General features: G+C 37.9%; 1 pseudogene; it reads left to right on the top strand.

Moving 5' to 3' along the window:
* LOC133747049 (adenomatous polyposis coli protein 2-like) overlaps window positions 1-15,621 on the top strand; it is an 834,579-nt pseudogene that overhangs the window by 778,386 nt on the left and 40,572 nt on the right.

Raw genomic sequence — 15,621 nt, 5'->3', positions numbered from 1 at the left:
TGTATCATATGTTTTAGACTTGTTGGTAGAAAGAAACTAAAAACATTTTAGATGGTTGTGCTTAAGTTTACTGGCTAAACAAACTACACCATGTTAGATATTTAAGAGGTGTTTTCAAATACATGATTCTTAAAATTTATAGAAGGCATTGGACCTTCTGGTAAATGTTTCCTGAAGTTGTTATCTAATGGTTGAAACGGTTTGCTAAGTATTCATGTGATATTGCTATTGTCAGCAAGCGATCTAGGACTTGCTCCCTCATTTCTCTATTCTAAGCCCAACTTGTTCTTTCATTTCTCTATTCTCTTCAAGGTAGGAAACTAATTCTATTATGAAGGAATCTGTAGGATGCACAATTTAATCTTTAGACCTTATAAAAGAGATGGCTAACATTTTTCTGCAATAGCATAGCCAAAATATAAGTTGACATTTTTCTAGTATGTTTACTACTTGAAATGTATAACAAATAGCCTCATCTATTTGCCAAAATAAGTTATATAAGTTATTACCTATATATGTTTAAAAATTATTTGGTTATTTGCTTGGCGTAAGAACTATCCCTGCATATTTGAAAACCTTGAATGGGAGTAAGTCACTTGGGTTTTAAGAATGCTGTATTTTAGGTCTCTTAATGTTTTCAGTGATGATGTTTTAAAGGCTCTGTTTTATCAAAAATGATAAAGACTTTGTTTTTCAGTGCCCATGGTGTTACCACCTAATGAAGTATATTAAACTAGACTTCTCAACAGAGTAATTTAATACTGAATTCTAATATATTGGGATATTTTAAGGTGAGAAAATAGGATTTCTTCCAAATCTCATAAATAAGAATGATAATAAAAATTTGGTGATATCTACAGTGTTTTTCATTTTATTTTAAATATTAGTCAAATTGGTATTTTTAATTTTAATTTTAATTAGTGTTTAACAGATTCAATATGGATTATAGATACAATTCTAAGAACACAATTATAAACTCATCCTCCTTCTGCTTCACCCTATTCTTCTATCTTTGTTTTTTTTTCAGCTTCTGAGATAACATTTTAAATTTACACTAGAGTAAAAAGGCATAATGATTCAAGGAACAAGCTTAACAAGTAAAAAGAAAAAAATCCTAGTTTTAGTGGCGAAAAACAACATTTGAATGGAAAATTAAAGACGTCAAATAATAAAATCAATATATTTTTAAATTTTTTACTAGAAGCCTCAGAGAAAATCTTTCATTATTTATTCAATGTCAATGCAAAAAAATGGATTTGTATGATCCCTTTAAAGACTGATTAATTTGTGTGCAATAAAGTGGAACTTTTCTCAAGTTTTCTTGACAGTCTCACAGAAATACTTACGTTCAGGGACTGGAAGCATTAATATCACCAAGATGTCCATGCTACCAAAAGCAATTTACAGATTCAATGTGATCCCAATCAAAATACCAATGGCATTCTTCCTAGATCTAGAGAAAAAGGATGCTAAAACTCATAGAAACACAAGAGACCCTAAATACCTAAATCAATCTTATACATCAAAAACAAAGCTGTACACATCACACTACCAGATTTTAAGATATATTACAGGGTAATTATAATCAAAACAGCCTGGTACTGACAAAAATAGATGTGTAGACCAATGGGACAGAATAGAAACTCCAGAAACCAATCCATGCATCTACAACCAACTAATTTTTGGCAAAAGAGCTACTCTGGAGCCAGCACAGTCTCTTTAACAAATGATGCTGGAAAAACTGGATCTCCACACGCAGAAGTATGAAATATGACCCCTCCCTTACATCTTACACAAAAATCCACTTAAAATGGATCAAAGACACAAATCTACAGCTGGATACCTTCAAATTACTAGAGAATATTGGAGAAACTATGCAGGACATTGGCATAGGGAAATACCTCTTGGAAAAGTCCCCAGATGCACAGGTAGTCAAAGCCAAAATTGGCAAATGGGATTACTTCAAATTGAGAAGCTTTTGCACTGCAAAAGTAACACTCAGCAAAGTGAAAAGGAAACTGAAAGAATGGGAGAAAATATAGGCAAACTATGAAACTGATAAAAGATTAATTTGCAGAATCTATAAAGAGCTCAAGAAACTCTGGGAATAGAGGAACTGAAGACCCATAAATGACAGCTCCTGCCCTGCAGGAACTCCATACACACAGCCCGACCTCTCCCTGGTGACCACTCCAGTCCCCACTGCACAATCGGAGAGACACAGGGCTGCAATCACACAGATGGCTCTGGGGCCCAGAAGTCTCTGAGAGCAGGTAAGGGCCAGGACTCAAGGGGTTCCGGGTGCCAGTCCAGGCCCCAACTTGAGGGCCAGAGGGAACCCAGGGAAACACTGTGCCAGCCATGGGATGGAACCCACAGATTGCAGAGATGACCTCTGGGAGCCCCGTGTCCTGTCTGCATACTCACCAGGTCCACCTTCCCCTACTCTGGACTCCTGACCCCACACACCATTTCTAGGAATCAGAAATGGGTGTTGTCCTGCAGTGAATGGTCAGAGCACAGTGGATGTTTTCATACTTCAGAGTTTCCCAGCAGTGGAATGTCTCCTTGGACCCCTCCAGAGGTGGAACTGGACTACTATGGTGTCAAAATCCTGCAAGATTACCTAGTGTTTACACCACTGGGCCTGACTGGACAGCTTGCACAGCAGTCAGCATGGATGACACAAAAGATAGAACAAATCAGCATCCTCCATAGCAGAGATGCAACTTCAGGCCACTCAAGATGTGTAGAGAGGTGTAACCTGGATTCTGGTGCTATGGTCCTCCTTTAGGGCTGTGTCCTTTCACCAGCAAGATCCTGCCTCCTCCTGGGACTCCTCGTTTCCCCATGGATCTTCCTGAGAGAATCCTACTTGGAGGGTGCAATAACCTGCTTAAGGTGAGTTAGAGAATAATGGCTATTTATTTGCTTCTGGACCTTTTCCTTTCCTTCATATTCTCTGTGGTTTCATTTGTGATGTTTTTAATATTTATTTTAAGAATCTTTATAATTATTACATAATTAATCCTTTTTTTCTTTTATCTCTCTTGTAGGTATTTGTTTTCTACTCTGTTTCTTTTCCTTTAATACTATTTTCTATTTATCTCTTGTTGGTAATTAGTAATTAATGGAAATCTTTCCAGTAATCTCCTTAAGTTGTTTCTTATTTGTATTTTATTAGATTTTATGAATTATCTCTATGTGTCATCCCATGAGACAATTTTATTTCTTAGAAATTATCTTTACACCTTTGATTTACTTTTTGCCATTTTATTTGCCTGACAACCCTCCAGTAGGAAGTTGAAGATAAATAGTGGCAGCATCCTGATCCATGCTTACTTCCAGGGAAGAAAGCTGTCAGTGATCCTGTATTAGCTGTGTTGTTTGTTGTAGGTTCCTTTTGTTCATCAGATTGAGGAAGTCACTTTTTGTTTATTTTTACTGATAGCAAGTATTTTTTCACTAGATGCCGAATTTTATTAAATGTTTTTCAACATGTAATCTAACTGATCTTGTGATTTCCTTTTGTATTTTTTACCTGCTTGCATGACTTGTTTTGTAATCTTTTATTTTTAAAGGCAGAGTTAGACAGTGAGAGAGAGAGACAGAGAGAAAGGTCCTCCTTCTGGTGGTTCACCCCCCAAAATGTCTGCTATGGCCGGTGTGCTGTGCCAATTTGAAGCCAGGAGCCAGGTGCTTCCTCCTGGTCTCCCATGCAGGGGCAGGGCCCAAACACTTGGGCCATCCTCCACTGTCTTCCCAGGCCACAGTAGAGAGCTGGACTGGAAGAGGAGCAACTGGGACAGAACCCAGTGCCCCAACTGGGACTAGAACCTGGGGTGCCAGTGCCACAGGCTGAGGATTAGCCAAGTGAGCCGCAGCACCAGCCTTGTTTTGTAATCTTAATAAATCTTGTTTTTTATTATCTCTTGCTTGCAATGTATCTATTATGTTTTCATACATGATTTTATTTATCACAATAATACTTTGTTTAGAATATTTGTATCTCTGTTTATGAAAGGGGTGCTTTTAAAAAATTATTTCAAATCCTGGTCCACTTGCCTCATAATTGATGTAATATTATTTTCACAAAAGAAATTTCAAAATATTTTTTTGCTTATTTCCTCTTTGAATAAGTCTGGGAAACATTTTTTTTTCTTTAGAAGTTTCGAGTATGCCAGTAAGTTTGGACCAGAAATTTTGATTGTGAAATCTTTCTCTGACTCATTGGTTAGAGTTTTCAAAATGTGATTCAACTTACTTGACATATATAGGAGTTTCCTTATTTTATGTTATAAGGGGGGGATAACCATAATGATACAGTATAGGCAGCAGTTTATCATCATTTCATTAGTTAATGTGATAAGCTTTCATATGTCATTTGAATAAAGTGGTCAGATTTAAAAAGAAAGATGGCAGTCTTAGCTAAATTTGAATTTCAATAAACAACATAAATTTTAGTTTGATTATGTTCCACACAGTATTAGGGTGTCCTGCATTTTTTAAGAAGATTCATTTTTTTTTAATTTGAAAGAGTTACACAGAGGGTGAAGGTGAGGCAGAGAGAGGTCTTCTATCCGCAGGTTTACTCCCCTGTTGGCTGCAATGGCCAGAGCTGCACCAACACAAAGCCAGGAGCCAGGAGTTTCCTCCAGGTCTCCCACACAGGTGCAGGGGACCAAGGACCTGGGCTATCCTCCACTGCTTTCCCAGACCACAGCAAACAGGAGGATCAGAAGTGGAGCAGCCAAGACTTGAACCAGTGCCCACATGGAATGCCAGTACTGCAGAGGGTGGCTTCATCCACTATGCCAGAACGCTGGCCTGGAAGGTACCCTCTCAGTAGCATACACATTGTCTTCCAATCAAGTCTGTTTAACTTGAACTCATAATAGTTTTGCTTTAAAATTGTGTTTCTGAAGGATTTTCAGAATATAGATTAAAATGTAAAAGGACAACTTAACAGAATCCAGAAAAAAAGATGACAATGGGGTGGGATTTTGGACAACTGGCCTTTGTTTCTGGTAAGGCAATGAAATTATAAAATGAATGTGCAAGACTAAATGATAGAAATTGGCTGAAAAACAGATCCAGTCATTTACCCTGCTCTGTTCCTTTGACATGTCTGACATGTGGAAAAAGTGAAGTAATCATTCTTCATTGAATTTGGTAGAAATACACTGCTGGACAAAAATAAATATTCATGGAGCCGGCGCCATGGCTCACTTGGTTAATCCTCCGCCTTGTGTTGTCGGCATCCCATATGGGCGCTGGGTTCTAGTCCTGGTTGCTCCTCTTTCAGTCAAGCTCTCTGCTGTGGCCTGGGAAGGGAGGGAGGATGGCCCAAATACATGGACCCCTGCACCCACATGGGAGACCAGGAGGAAGCACCTGGCTCCTGGCTTCCGATTGGCACAGCGCCAGCTATAGTGGCCATTTGGGGAGTGAACCAATGGAAGGAGGACCTTTCTCTCTGTCTCTCTCTCTCTTACTAACTCTATCTGCCAAATAAATTTTAAAAAATTCATGAAATCATATAACTGATGCTCATAGAATGTTCTCATACAGAAAAAAGGAATACTGTGTTTTCATTATGGGATATGGGATGATATGAGTTAAAAATTAATAGAAAATACATACTATAAAATTTATGCATGGATTTAAATATTTTTGCACAAAGTACATGTCTTTTAATCCCATTGTCCACAATCTCAATATTCCCTTGTGTGTGTATGCTAAGCAATCTCCTATGAATCCCATGTTGTTTTTGTATGACCTAGTATTCAAAGTGAGCCTTAACCTACTGTTCTAAGGTTGTACATTATGATTAAATGAAATAAAATATCACATCTGCAGTTTTGTTAAAGTTTGGATTTTTTTATTTTTAAAGATCTATTTATTTATTTGAAAGGCAGAGTTACAAATGGAGAGGGAGAGATAGAGATCTTTCATCCACTAGTTCACTCCCTAAATGACCACAGTGGCCAGAGCTGGGCTGTCTGAAACCAGGAGCCAGGAATTTCTTCCAGTTAACCCATAAGGCTGCAGGGTCCCAAATAATTGAGCCATCCTCCACTGCTTTCCCAGGCACATTAGCAGGGAGCTGGATGAGAAATGGAGCTTTCGGGACTCACACCAGCACACATATGCGATTCCAGCACCACAGTGGCAGTTTTACCTGCTGTGGTTCTGTGCCAGGTCCCAAAGGACTTTTAAATCAGAGACCTCATTGGTTGGAAATTGAAGATGTTGATATTACTTTTTCTCACAAATATTTGTTAGTGATTACCAATAAACTCAGGGTGCCAAACTTCACTTTTTGTATTGCTGCCTATGCTGATATGCATTTATTGCCAGTTGTCTCTTTTATGTGAAATTTGGTTGTACTTAAACAAAAAGCAACATAAATACCAGTACTGCTGACACACATACGATTTATGATGAAATAAACAATACCTAAACCTTCAGTTGCAATAATCTATAGTTTCATCCTGTAAATTTTCAAAGCAGCCAAAGCCAACAAGAATAAAATGAGGAACAATAAGACTCAAAGACAATACTTAGCAATACTACCAATGTCGATGCTAACATTATAATTTATTTTATTTTATTTTATTTTATTTATTTTTTGACAGGCAGAGTGGACAGTGAGAGAGACAGAGAGAAAGATCTTCCTTTTGCCATTGGTTCACCCTCCAATGGCCGCCACGGCTGGCACGCTGTGGCCGGCACACCGCACTGATCCGATGGCAGAAGCCAGGTGCTTCTCCTGGTCTGCCATGGGGTGCAGGGCCCAAGCACTTGGGCCATCCTGCACTGCACTCCCTGGCCACAGCAGAGAGCTGGCCTGGAAGAGGGGCAACCAGGACAGAATCCAGCGCCCCGACCGGGACTAGAACCCGGTGTGCCAGCGCCGCATGGCGGAGGATTAGCCTAGTGAGCTGCAGTGCTGGGATGCTAACATTTTAGTTACATGCCCTACACTAATTAACTTCTTTCAAATTCTGACCCAAACACACAGATCCCCAAAACGACCTTAATGTACACTTAAACATCTGAAAACCTATGTAGGAAAGTGCCAATGTAAAGAAGCCCTCATTTGACAAGAGAAGACATGGAAGTCTACAAAAGAGGCACATTGATTTAACACACTAAAAGGGAAAGAAAGACAAGACAAAACAGTCCAAATGAGGACAACTCTGCTTATTGTGATTTCAGATAATAAACTTCAGATAATAAACTTCTGTGGTTTCTGATAATAAATAATCCACACATACATAATTATCCTTCGTTTTCATATATTTCATTTTCCACATGAGGAAAAATGATGTCTGTAAGCTTTTTGAAGGGCATTATAAAAATCTATTAGCCAACGTTTCATGTGAATATAATCTAAACTTTTATTTCTTTAATTTGGGACAATGAAGATATTTAACTAGAGACTGATATGAATCAAGAGAATTACTTGCCTAAAATTTATTTTTTGAAAGTCAAATTAGATAAAACTCAAAAGAAAAAGACTACTTTAAGAATCTCCCTACTCTCACGCTATTCTAGACTCTCCACTCTGGTACTAATACAAAATTGTCTCAAAAATTTATTGTCAAACACCATAAATACTAAGATTATAAATCAATGATGCACAGGAACTTGGCTAGCTACATTGAGAATTTCTAAAGTATTGAGAATAAAGAAAATATTATATTGGTAGCAGATGGTATGGTTACAGTAGTCTTATATTAGGCCTGTATATGATTCACATTCACAAATAGGTGTGTACGCAAGCAAAGACCTAAAATAAACCTTAAATCTACACTTCTTTTCCTACATGTACTTTTTCTATGTTTTTAATCCTATTCTTAGAAAAATTATTTTGTAGACACATGTATATTCTATTACTTGTGTGATGCCACATTCTTAATTTATTACCTATGGTTCTCACCACACTCAAATTTTCAGATCATCTTTTTAGCAGCTGTTATTTCCTTCTAATTCAAGTTAGCTGAAAACATCACTATAACCACTTTATCCCATTATTTATGATTTCTGGTCTTGAGGGTTTTGCTGTTTTTTTTTAAATACCTTAGATTTTACTGCACAATCCAGAATTTTTATTTTGTTTTTAATTTCCATTTGTTTTCCAAATAAAGTGTTTTTCATTTTTATTTGTTTTTCAAAGGAAGTTTTTGATTTTTTTTCAAATAAACTGTTTTTCACTGTATTTTTAAGCCACAGACAGTAGAGCGACAGATCTTTCAGCTGGTTCACTACCTCAAATATTCAAACAGCCTGAGATGAACGAGACTGAAGTAAAAAACTTGAAACTCTGCCTTAGTCTTCCATTGTTGCTGTGGACTCATTTTGAGAGGAAAAGCATGGTGGGGACAAGGGGCACGGAGTCATGACGCAGATGCTGGGAGTCAGGAGAAAGCAGGTTAGAGGTGAGCAGCTTGCAGACTCATTTCAGTTGGTGCAGCAGCTTATATAGACAAGGCAGCCAATCTGGTCAAGGGGAAGTTTATGCCCTAACCAATCACTGCCTGTTTCCAGGCAGGCTCCTTTGTGAGGTGGATTCTGAAGCCATTCCTGAGTAACTGACGCTCACTTGCCAGCAGCCATCTCGGCATGGCCTTCTCATTCCACCTTTCCAGGTATATGGCAAAGATACAGGTACGTGAGTCATCACCTGCTCCTTCCCTGAGTGCACATTAGCATGGAGTGTGAGAGAAAGCAAAGGAGCTGGAATTCAAAGCATACAATCTAATATGACATACAGGCATCAAAGTGGCATTCACCTGCCCAGTTAAAAAATTATATTGAACTAACTGTTGAGCTTATTCAGGGGAAAATTACTTATTATCCTGACAGCTTTGTCAGAGTACGTTGAGCCTGGTGTCTGAGCACTGCCCTTTTACTGGAACTAGTATGAGGCAGCTCATGGAATCCAAGCAGTCTTATGCAAGAGAGAAAATTGCATACCCATTTGCTTACATGTTCACTCTTCTTTTGCTTCAGAAATAATCTTGTAAAATATTTGCATCACTTTTATAGAGATTAGCCAAATTAGATTGGTTATTGAAAGTGTTTTCTCTGTGATACCAGCAGTATAATGATATACATAAAACTTAAAATCAGCAAAAAGTTGGATAGAGAGAACACTTCAGTTTTCATAAAGATAATAGTTTATAAATTGTTTTACCTTTCTTAAATAGAGGGAAATCTCCAGAGCACTTTGATAACTTCTCTGAAGACAAATAAAGCAGTGTCTGAACAGTAATACTGACTTTCTTCACCATTACTTTAATGTGTAGATGATAGAGAACAAAGCAAAAATAATGCCCTGTTATCTTTAAAACTAACTTTAGTTAGTGAGATACACACACACAGAATAAAACCATTTCAAATAGACAATACATGCATAGGGCTGCATATTTCAAATATATTTATAGTAAAAATAATTTTTGTGAAGTTACATAGCTCCCAGCATTCTTATTCCTGTCAAGGTCACATAGAATTTCAGTATTTCACAAATTTTGATGGAGCATAACTATTAACTTAACTAGAGAGAAACAATTACAGTTGGAAAATGTTAACACAGTTGGAAAATCAAACCTTATAAGTATGCTTAGAAGTTCTCATGCCATCTGAACTCTTGAGCCTGAAATGATATCCATTCCACACATTTATATTCATTAGTACAAGCCCAAACCTCAACTCAGAACCAATTATCCCACTTACAGACAGAAAATTATCAAATTTGATGAGTTGAATATTATACTATCAGTTGCAATAATGATGAGAAATATCATGATTTCTCTGATTTTATACCACATGCTCATTTAAATTCAGCATGGTATCTTCCAGTTCATCAAAGTACTCCATTAAAAATTTATAACATTTGGAAATAAGGTGAAAATTGTAGTTTGACAGTTATGCAGTTATTCATGGGCAGGTAAATACATTTGAAAATATATTTAAATTATACCTTAAAATATGTTGTACATTAGTAACACTGATAAAATCAAATACTCTGACTAGAAAAGCAAACATATCTAGCTTTTGATGATAAAGTAAAATGTAATAATATTTTCTGAGGCTTATCAAGTACTGTAAGTTTGAAATTTTAGAAATTCAATACATGGTTCTGGCACCATGGCATAGTAGATTAAACCTTCACCTGTGATAGCAGCATCCCATATGGGCAGTGGCTCATGTCTTGGCTGCTCCTCTTCCAATCCAGCTCTCTGGTCCAAGGCACGGAAAGTCAATGGAGGATGGCACAAGTGCTTGGACCCCAGCACCCACATTGGAGACCCAGAAGAAATTCTTGGCTCCTGGCTTCAGATTGGCCTAGTTCTTGCCATCATAGCCTTTGGGGAGTGAATCAATAGATGGAAGATCTCTGTCTCTCTTGCCTTCTCTCTGTAACTCAGCCTCTCAAATTAATAAATAAATCTTTAAAAAATCAAGTCTCAAAATGGCATGCTAAAGAATGAATATTTTTTAAATAGAAAGAAACTGCATATACTTGGGGCCAGCATTGTGACATAGCAGGTAAAGCTGCTGCCTGTGATTTCACCATCCCACATAGACACTGCTTTCTGTCCCGGGTGCTTCACCTCTGATCCAGCTCCCTGATAACAGTGTGGGAAAAGCAGTGAAGATGGCCCAAGTGTTTGATTCTCTGCCTCTCATGCAGGATAGCTGGATGAGGCTCCAGCTCCTGGCTTTGGCCTGGTCCAACGATGGCAGTTATGATCATCTGGGAAGTGAACCAGCAGACAGAAGATTATTCTCTGTGTCTCTCCTGATCTCTTTAACTCTGCCTTTCAAAATAAATAAGTAAATCTAAAAATTGAATGCACTCATGAAGCTCCACCTACTGTTTTATCATAAACTTATTGAATGCACTGATAATTCTAACAGATGGAACTAGACATAAAGAATTAGAATGTTATATTTGCTAATGTATAGAAACCAAGGTGAGGGATTACATTCAATAGATGTGAGATCTGTCCTTAATGTGTTGTCTAATGTGCAGTGATGCTATAACTAGTACTGAAACAGTATTTTTACACTTTGTGTTTCTGCGTGGGTACAAACTGATGAGATCTTTACTAATTATATACTGAATCGATCTTCTGTATATAAAGATAATTGGAAATGAAAAAAAAACCTGGTGTTAAATTGGAAATGGCATAGAAAATTAATTAATATAAAAAAATTATGTAGGATCTCTGTCTTTAATGTGCTGTACACTCTTATTTAATGCTATAACTAGTACTCCAACAGTATTTTTTTTTCACTTTGTGTTGCTATATGGGGGCAAACTGTTGAAATCGTTACCTAATATATACTAAACTGATCTGTATATAAAGAGAATTGAAAATGAATCATGATGTGATTGGAAGGGGAGAGGGAGCGGGAAAGGGGAGGGTTGCGGGTGGGAGGGAAGTTTTGGGAGGGGGAAGCCATTGTAACCCATGGGCTGTACTTTGGAAATTTATATTCATTAAATAAAAGTTTAATAAAAAAGATGAGTATAAAAACATATTTGACTTTGGAATGTGTTGCAGTTATATTAATATGCATATAGTTTATACTTCAGAATATTCACTTTCTGCAAAATAGTCTATAAAATAAAAGCTTTGAAGGAATCAATCTCAATCAATCATCTTTGTATAAAGAACTTTCGAGGGCCCTTGGTAGATACTATTTTGTGCAATAATTCTAAACATGAAAATCTGATGATTTGACTAGTAAATAGCCATTTTATTTTTTCAAGTGAAACTATACTTGAATGCCAATATAGGAACAGGAAAAACTTGCTGACATGAGAAGCCTAATATGCTATCTCTCATCAGCCTCTCCTTTTCTTAGGGGTTGTTTCTGAGCTATTTATGAGGACTGCTAAGATTTGTAGAACCATTTAAACTTTAAACTTTTGGGAGATTTTTCTTTCTCTAAGATTTTGCTTTAGTTATAATCTAAAAGTGAGTTAAGCATGCATCTACATTTTTATTGAGAGTAAAGTTTGGACTTTCACAGACTGATTTTCTATTTTCTTGTAAATAGATGGCAATTATGAATCTGAGTTTTCATTAATATGTTTTATTTTATTTTTGCAACATTGTACCAAATCTATTTGTTTCAAATAATTTTGAAAATTACTGCTTCCTAAGAGAAGCATTTTTTAAAAATATTTTTAAATAGATCTATCCATCTACCAGAAAGGCAGAGTGTTAGAAAGGGGAGACAGAAAGGTCTTTCATCTTCTGGTTAGCTTCCAAAATGAGTGCAATAGCCAGCACTGGGCCACAGTGAATCAAGGAGCCTGGAACTTCATTCAGGATTCACACATGGGTTATCAGTGGCCGAGTACCTGGTCCATATCCTCTGCCTGTCCAGGTGCATTAGCAGGAAGCTGGGTTGGAAATGCAGAGGACTAGGATTCAAACCAGCACTGTGATGTAGGGTGGTGGTGTCCCAAGTGGCACTTAACCTGCTGCATCTTAATGCCAACTGTAAGAAGAGTAATTTTGAAATAATTTTCAGGCTTTCATATTTGCTTACTGTATTTTAAAGAAAGAATTCCTTAAAGTCATCCTGAGTTTTATGGTATGTTTTTATGTAGAATATAAATATGGAAGCATATTAGCTACAGCTTATAGTTTGACAATATTATGTGTTGATTTCAGATTTTGATTGTTCAGATGCTGTGCTGTTTTATATTAAGGTGTGATTTGAATTTATTTTATTTTATTTATTTTTTTTTTTTGACAGGCAGAGTGGACAGTGAGAGAGAGACAGAGAGAAAGGTCTTCCTTTTGCCATTGGTTCACCCTCCGATGGCTGCCGCGGTAGGTGCGCTGCTGCCGGTGCACCGCGCTGATCCGATGGCAGGAGCCAGTTGCTTATCCTGGTCTCCCATGGGGTGCAGGACCCAAGCACTTGGGCCATCCTGCACTGCACTCCCTGGCCACAGCAGAGAGCTGGCCTGGAAGAGGGGAAACCGGGACAGGATCGGTGCCCCGACCGGGACTAGAACCTGGTGTGCTGGCGCTGCAAGGCGGAGGATTAGCCAAGTGAGCCGCGGCGCCGGCCGTGATTTGAATTTATTACAGGTGTTGTGCTAAAGATAAGTTAGCAGTTCTTAAAAGCAATGTTGAAGGCACTAAACATGCCATGTCTTCATTTTCAATATTACTTTAAATAGAAATAAATCTTGGTTGTCACACAGAATTGGAAGGATTTACAGGGAAATGGTTTGATGAAAAAAGTTCTGAAAACATAAACATATCAACATATCAACATGAAAAACACAGCAGTGTTGGATTGTGTTGGGGTGGGATGTTTTACTACAATGAGGTATATAGAGCTCTTATTTGTGCATGGCTGCTTGACATGACAATGTGAGAAGTGAATAGTTGATGGAGAATGAAAATGCAATCATAAGTAAATTCCACTGGAATTTTCATAAACAAATATAAATACTCTTCAATAAGCTCATATATATTAACCATATATTTAATACTGTAAGTAAATCACTGGCACACATCTTCAAATTTTAAAAATGCTGCTATGAGAAGTGATACTAATTACACATCTAAAATAAATGTTGGAGCCGGTGCTGTGTCACAGCAGGTTAAAGCCCTGGCCTGAAGCACCAGCATCCCATATGGGCACAAGTTCTAGTCCCAGCTGCTCCTCTTCTGATTCCAACTTTCTGCTATGTCCTGGGAAAGCAGTGGAAGATGGCCCAAGTCCTTGGGCCCCTGCACCCACGTGGGAGACCCAGAAGAAGCTCCTGACTCCTGGCTTCAGATTGGCACAGCTCCAGCTGTTGCAGCCATCTGGGGAGTGAACCAGTGGATGGAAGAACTCTCTAACTCTCTGCCTCTACCTCTCTCTGTAACTCTGTCTTTCAAATAAAATAAATTTTTAAAATAATCTGAAAAATGGTTGAAAAAATGAATAAATAAATAAATAAATAAATATTTTATTTCCTTTCATTCCATGGCCTACCAGAACAAACCTTATGCCTTAAGTAGGCTTACACATACTCTGAGATCATCTGAATGTCTTATGAGCAAGCTGGGAGGAAATTGACACAGAGGAGCTCTTATTCTATATTTGACATCTGGCACAATGGCCCACTTTAAAGGCACTTAAGACAACCAAACAACCACTACTTCAAAGGCTTGCACAGCAGCAATATTCCAAGTGGCTGTCTGTTTGCCATTACCCTGTACTAGACACAATTCAAGAGTACATCAACACTGGGTAGTTAAATACATTATGCTCCCATCACTATGTCATAGTAGGTTAAACTTCTGCCTGCAGTGCCAGCATCTCATATAGGCACCAGTTTGAGACCCAGCCATTCTAACTCTGATCTGGCTCCCTACAAGTGGCCTAGAAAAACAGCAGAAGATGGCACAAGCACTTGTACCCCTACACCCATATGTGAAACCTAGAAGAAGCTCCTGGCTCAGGGCTCCTGATCAGCCCAGCCACAGCCACAAGAGAGCCAGACTTTTCTGGTTTGATCCACATATGACCAGGCAAATTGATGTAGAATTCAGATTAATTTTAACAAATAAAAATCAGAGGCAAACTTGTTTTGGAAAAACTAAAATTCCACCGGTGCTTGCAGCTAACTTGGCTAATCCTCTGCCTGCGGTGCCAGCACCCCAGGTTCTAGTCCCAGTTGGGGCACTGGATTCTGTCCTGGTTGCTCCTCTTCCAGTCCAGCTCTCTGCTATGGCCCGGGAAGGCAGTGGAGGATGGCCCAAGTGCTTGGGCCCTGCACCTGCATGGGACACCAAGAGGAAGCACCTGGCTCCTGGCTTCAATTGGTGCAGCACTGGTAGTAGCAGCCATTAGGGGAGTGAACCAATGGAAGGAAGAGCTTTCTCTGTCTCTCTCTCACTGTCTAACTCTGCCTGTCAAAAAAGAAAAAAAGAAAAACTAAAATCACTCAGGTCTACAAAAGCCTTAAATATCATTTTCACAAACACAAAAATCATCTTGGTCGGTGTTGCCTGTAGATTTTGAATCATAGGACCACAATTTGTAGTGTTTCTGTATATCAAATGGATACTACATCACAACTGTTGTTTTGGGTGAGAATAAAAAATGTATGAAAGAAATACAGAAACAAACAAATATAAAACCAGAAAAACTAGAGCGATGTGCTGAATAACAATGGCATAATCAGCTAATGAGCCTAAAACAATAAAACCCCAACATTGAATTCCAGAAAATCAAATCGTGTGTCCTGATTTGAAAAGACCATTCATCCAGTTACCTGAATTCCATTAGCCAGCATGAAAACAAAATGTAACATCATAAAATTCATTAAAATAGAGAAATACATGAAAAATATGCAAGAAAACCCAAAGCAAAGGGGCTATAGTGAGACCTGATATTGAGTTACCCACAAGAAAACTGGATTTTTCTTGTTTCATCCACACATAACCGGCAATTATTACTGTAGAATTCTGATTGATTTTAACCAGAAAATCGCAGGCAAACTAGTTTTGCAGAAAACTGAATTTTTCTTTTCTATGAATGGTTTAAAGTTCAATTTCACAAACACAGAACACATCTTGGTCA

The sequence above is a fragment of the Lepus europaeus genome, chromosome 18 (genome assembly GCF_033115175.1).
Source record: "Lepus europaeus isolate LE1 chromosome 18, mLepTim1.pri, whole genome shotgun sequence".
NCBI lineage: Eukaryota > Metazoa > Chordata > Mammalia > Lagomorpha > Leporidae > Lepus > Lepus europaeus.
This window is presented reverse-complemented; position numbering and strand designations above follow the sequence as displayed.